Source organism: Carex rostrata, chromosome 10, assembly GCF_964058835.1.
Source record: "Carex rostrata chromosome 10, lpCarRost1.2, whole genome shotgun sequence".
Taxonomy (NCBI): Eukaryota; Viridiplantae; Streptophyta; class Magnoliopsida; order Poales; family Cyperaceae; genus Carex; species Carex rostrata.
In genome coordinates this window covers 9,312,292-9,318,291 of record NC_135927.1, presented here as the reverse complement: position 1 = coordinate 9,318,291, position 6,000 = coordinate 9,312,292, and the positions used below count along the sequence as shown (strand labels likewise).

General features: G+C 34.8%; 1 pseudogene; it reads left to right on the top strand.

Annotated features, from left to right (window-relative positions):
• Positions 1-286: 286 nt before the first annotated feature.
• LOC144560266 (aspartic proteinase nepenthesin-1 pseudogene) lies at positions 287-1,543 on the top strand (annotated as a pseudogene).
• The last annotated feature ends 4,457 nt before the right edge of the window (positions 1,544-6,000 follow it).

Sequence of the window (6,000 nt, the reverse complement as noted above, 5' to 3'; positions counted from 1 at the left end):
CAGCTTCAAATAGAGCATCTTTCCATTTTGTCAAAGGAGACTAAATTTGTGCATGGAGTTGGAGTTTGTATATTCATGAATTGGTATATATACTTGAGGAAATAATGAGAAAGAATTAAAGCCTGGCTATAGAAAAAAAAAGATGGAAAGAGAAATTTCAAGTATATATAATTTTATACACTTTCGAAGACATGTTCTAACCTCTTTAGGAACTATATATAAAGTACTCATTCTAAAACCAATATCCACAGCAATATCCCCTCTCTACAATACAATGGTGCAACCCATGGTATCAATATCAACCCTGCTGCTCCTCCTCCCACTGTTTAATCTATCTCATTCTCTCCCTGACGGTTTACGAACCGAACTAATTCACGTTGATTCTGGCGGAAACTTCACCAAGTTTGAGTTGCTGCAACGCATGGTGCAGCGTAGCAAGACCAGACGCCGTTATCTTGCTTCCAGCGATGTCACCATACCATCATTTCCATCCAGCGGTGAGTACCTGGTAAATATATCAATCGGTACACCAGCACAACCCTTTGTTCTAACCCTAGACACTGGCAGCGACCTCGTCTGGACACAGTGTTTACCTCTTATTCATTACTTCAACCAATCATATCCTTTTTTTAATCCTCGGAAATCCTCTACTTTCTTTTACACACCATGCGAATTTGAATTGTGCAATGAAATTGACATCTCTCAACCTAAGTGCTCTACGGACAACCTCTGTGAATACAATAGTAGCTATGGAGATGGTTCATACACAAGCGGTTTACTCGGAAAGGAGACCTTTACCTTGGGATCATTTGAGGTTACCAATATGTTTTTTGGATGTGGAAACAACAACAAGGGAATCTTCAATTCAAATGAATGCGGCATAGCCGGCTTTGGCCGTGGTAAATTGTCACTAGTTTCCCAACTCGGATATGATAAGTTTGCCTATTGTTTCACAGCCTTTGGTAAATCTAAAAGCAGCCCTGTTTTGTTTGGTTCATCAGCTGATTTAACCAGATATGAAAAAGGAAAGATCCAATCAACACCATTGCTCCTCCATCCAATTTATACATATTATTACCTTACATTAAACAGCATAACAGTTGGTGCAGAGCTCCTAAAAATACCCAAATCCTATTTTGCCGTGAATCCTAATGACGGCAGTGGTGGGGTGATCATTGACTCAGGAACAAGCCTCACTCACTTTCCGAATCCAGTTTTTGAGATGGTGAAATCAGCATTTATATCTCAAGTAGATCTACCAGTGGTGCCAGATCAGGACCTTCTTTGCTTTGATTTGACATCAACCTCCAAGGAGGAGTTGCGACTGCCTCCGTTCATTTTCCATTTTGACGGTGCCGATTTAGAACTTCCTCCACAAAATTATATGGAACTATACTCAAAAACAACAATATGTTTGGCCATGTTAGGTCATAGAAACCCGCAAACAATAATTGGCAATTTTCAACAGCAGAACTTTCATGTTCTCTATGATATCCTAGGAGAGGAATTATCATTCGTTCCGGCACAATGTGACCTGTTGTGATTTCTCAAACCATTCAAGTATGGATGCTCATTATCAGATCACACAAGAAATGGGGTGTTATTTTCTTCCTTTTTTCTAGAAACTTTTTGATAGTGTGGCTTAATAATGATTTGCTCAAGTATTATATGTTCAATATATGTAAAATTTCTTAATTTACCAATAACAAAAAGAGTTTCTTGTGCTCAAGTATAATGTGTAAATTTAGTTAACGAATGGTCTCTCTCTCTCTCTCTATATATATATAATATAGAGAGAGGTTGGCTAATATCAAATCGATTGTTTCTAATATCCCATGCAATTAAGTTTGTTTTAATTTTCAAAGTTCAGAAAGTCAATCCAAATCATTAGATGTGATCTCTATATTAAAATGTTATTGGAGATCAAATTTTACATTTTTCTGAATTTTTATACTATTTCTTAAAACAATTTGAAAATCGCTGATCCAACAGTGGCTTAACAAAACAGTAAAATCAGAAGCCACCATTGGATCAGTGATTAAAGTGTCTTAATAAATAGTATAAAAATTCAGAAAAATGTAAAATTTGGTCTTCAAAAATATTTTAATATAAAAATCACATATAACGATTTGGATCGACTTTTTAAACTTTAAAAATTAAAAAACGACTTAGTTGCACCATTGGGAGAACTAATGCTGGTCAAGGCATTAGTTCCATCTCTCTTCATGTTGGCAATGAGAGACGTTGGATTGACATATGCTATTTTCAGTAAATTAATTTTGTTCTCTATTTTACGCACTTTTTGTATGTGTTATTTTTGTCATGTTTTGTCAAGTATGTTTGGAGCTGTGTATAGTAAAATTGGTAAGGATATATACAGAAGAGAGACGACCAAACGTACTCAAGCAAATGACAGCATTGCGACATGAGAGCGAGAGATCATGCATGACCTCGATCTCGATCCACAGTCCAGACAAAGATCAACATGAAAACCTAGTGTACTAATAGGTTGTGGAAGACGGCCATTTATGGTTTTTACTTTTTAGTACCATGCATAGATCGATGGTGGGTCTTGAACAACCGACAAATTAGATTTGGAAGAGATAATCAAGATGAAACAGGTGAGGGAGGTTAATAATGGGAGCGAATAGGCCAGAGACCATAAGCGAAATGTGCATAGTTAGAAAAAGTAGACAAATGCGGCAATGAATGTCAGCAATCCATTCCAAATGGTTGACTAACAAAAGTACAAATCCCATAATTCATTGTACGGCAGACAAAATCCAGCAACGCAGAGCGAATACTGAGGGGTAAGAGACGGGCTTTTATGGACCATCGTAAAAGAGGATAGATACAAATCTTGAATAACCAATGGGCTGAGTGGAAACTTGAATTTTATATAGTTTTTCTTTGACTTCGGTTAAGTCCTTTGCAATTTAAATTATGTTTAGTATCCGGTGGATGTATTTGTCATGTGCCATTCTTGATTTGCGCGAATTTTAGTAGTTCAGTACCAGTTGGATCAACTCGATCGAGGCAGCTTGTGTAATTATTGTATAGCGGGTTAATTACCTCTTCATGCAGTAGCCAACAATTAGTGGCTACATGTCAGTCGAAAACTTCCTCTGATGTTCAAAGGAGAAAAAAAATTATCCATTCAGAGATGAAGAAAGAAACTATTTTTGAGAATACAATTAAGCAAAATTAGCCGTCCTCCCCATATACCTTAAGAGTAAAACAGCGGTTGAATAATTTTTTTTTTCTGAAGGTTAGCGGCTTTAAGTGCCTACTAACAATTTGATAGATAAAAAATGTGTTTACAACAAGTCAAGCGACTCTAATTCCTAAATTTACTCATTTATTCTCACAAAAATCTCTAAATTACTTAAAATTACTCTAATTGCCCTTAATCACCTCTAAATTCTTAGATTTACTCTTTTAATTCTATTTATATATACCTGTAATCACCCTAATACCTTATCTTCATCACGCTCCATGACCGGATCCGCTCTTCCAACCGCTGTCGCACTCCGACGACCGGATCTACTCACTGTCGGGCTTTGATCAAGATAAGGACTCTATGCTTCGAACTCCGACGATACCGCGTTCTCGGCTCCGTTCGGTTCCCTCCTCTCTCTCTCGTTCTCTTCTCCGCTAAAAATCAAATAGAGTCGAGCGAAAGAGAGAGAAGGGCATGATGCATCAGAGATGAGATCTACAAGTAGTGAAAATGACGGATGGATATGGAGTGTTGATTGGGGAGGAAAAGGAGAGAGGAAGAAGGGAGGGAGTGTGTGTGGCCCAGCAGTTGAATAATAAAATATCAATTTTACTAGTTTAGTGGAATCGACTGTCCTCAACTTGAGAATCAGTTTGTGATCGAGTTGCAAAAATAATGTTTTTCGTATGTGAAGTTGAGACTTGAAACTCTAATGAAAAATATATCTCTTGTTGATATTCAATATATAGTTAAGTAAATTGAACTCCAACTTTTATGTAAAAAATGTTGTGCTACTATTTAACTAGTGGATATAGTCGGAAATCTTCTAGCATTGGATTTAGTTGCAGTGCAAGCCAGCTCCTTTCTTTTCCTAGGAATGAGGGACACGGTTGTTTAAATGTCTTTATTTTTTTGGTGTATTTTCATCAATGCTTCTAATTTTTTAATAATTATATAGAAGTTGTCATTTTTAAGTTTTATTTTTATTTTTATGTTAACAAAGAAGTTCAAAAAATAATGATAAAAGATAATTTAGTGTAAAGTCAAACAGTCAAAATAAAGCAACAAATATTATAAGTTTTTTTTTTAATTTAAGTCATGTATGCATTTTCATTAATTAGGACAAACCAGTAACACATAATTTCGTACCATTACGTACAAACAACATTATATTATTTTAATACACTAGCTCATTATTCATTAAAATTAATAAGTTGAATACTGTAAAATGACAAGATCAATACTCCATATCACATCTCTATCATCTCTTTCCTCTAGATTTCTACAAGATAAATACTATAAAATTACAAGATGAATACTGTAAAATTAACAGAGAAAATACTGTAAAATTAATAGATAAATACTCTATATCGCTTCTCTATCATCTCTCATCCATGTGGCCTCTCTCAGATCATCTCCTCATATTTCCTCCATATCGAAATTCAACAGAAATAAATAAATAATTATGAGATCCCTTACTGCATCAAATCAAACAACAAATTCAAATAAAAATTTAAAACAATGCTAGATCCGTTACTGCATCAAATCAAACAACAAATTCAACAGAAATAAAGAAATAACTCACTAGATTTAAATTTCGCCATGTTCTTGAACCTGACAATTTCTACCCGATCGAAATCCACTCCTAAAGGTTCCGTCACAATCATGTTTAAATAATTTGAATGTACTCGCGACGAACTAGGGAAGAGAAATCCGAAAGAAGAAAGAAATCATGACTACGTTTGAATGAGATCCATACCTCTAGGATTCTGTCGGGATGAAAGAGGAAGGAAATCGTCTCAGATGCGGAGCAAATCTGATCAGAAATGAAAGTTTTGAAAATGAACCATCGCGACGAAGGCAGAAGGAAATCGCTAGATGCGGAGCAAATATGATTGGAAATGGAAATGAAATTAAAAAATTGAAGGTTTCATCCGTCGCGTGATGACATGTTTAAATAGGTGGGGACCGGAGGTAGTTGAAGACAGTTGAACCGGAAGTGGATAACGTTATGGGCAGACCGTGGACAAAGGTCCGTGGATGAAAACCTTTTCTCTTAATATTATTGGGGGAATTTAAATCAAACAATATAAAATATACATAACCTGTGCAATCCCAGATATTTAGACCTAAACTGTTTATTCTCCTAGAAGGCATAAACTAGTAATTTCTCAAAACATATTTGACTTTTTTATCATAATAAATTAAATTATTATTTGTTCATTCCTATCAAAATTAGAAAGATACTAATATTAGCATATAACTAATAAAGATGTGAGCTTAATTTTTTTTTTTTAAAAGCGATATTGCTAAAGAAAATATTTTACAGAATATAGGCATTTATTAATTGTATTTAGTATTTACTTTTGTATGAATAACCGGAGACACAGCCTAATTTTTTCCATTGTTTTAAACTAAGAGGTGGGCCCCATGCTCTTACACTGTGATTGGAGGATAGCGTTAGAAACGGTCATATTAACATAATAGACTTTGAAAGAAAACAATCTATTAATTTGCCAGTATGGCACCACTTAATTAATTAGCAATGACAGCTTCAAATAGAGCATCTTTCCATTTTGTCAAAGGAGACTAAATTTGTGCATGGAGTTGGAGTTTGTATATTCATGAATTGGTATATATACTTGAGGAAATAATGAGAAAGAATTAAAGCCTGGCTATAGAAAAAAAAAGATGGAAAGAGAAATTTCAAGTATATATAATTTTATACACTTTCGAAGACATGTTCTAACCTCTTTAGGAACTATATATAAAGTACTCAT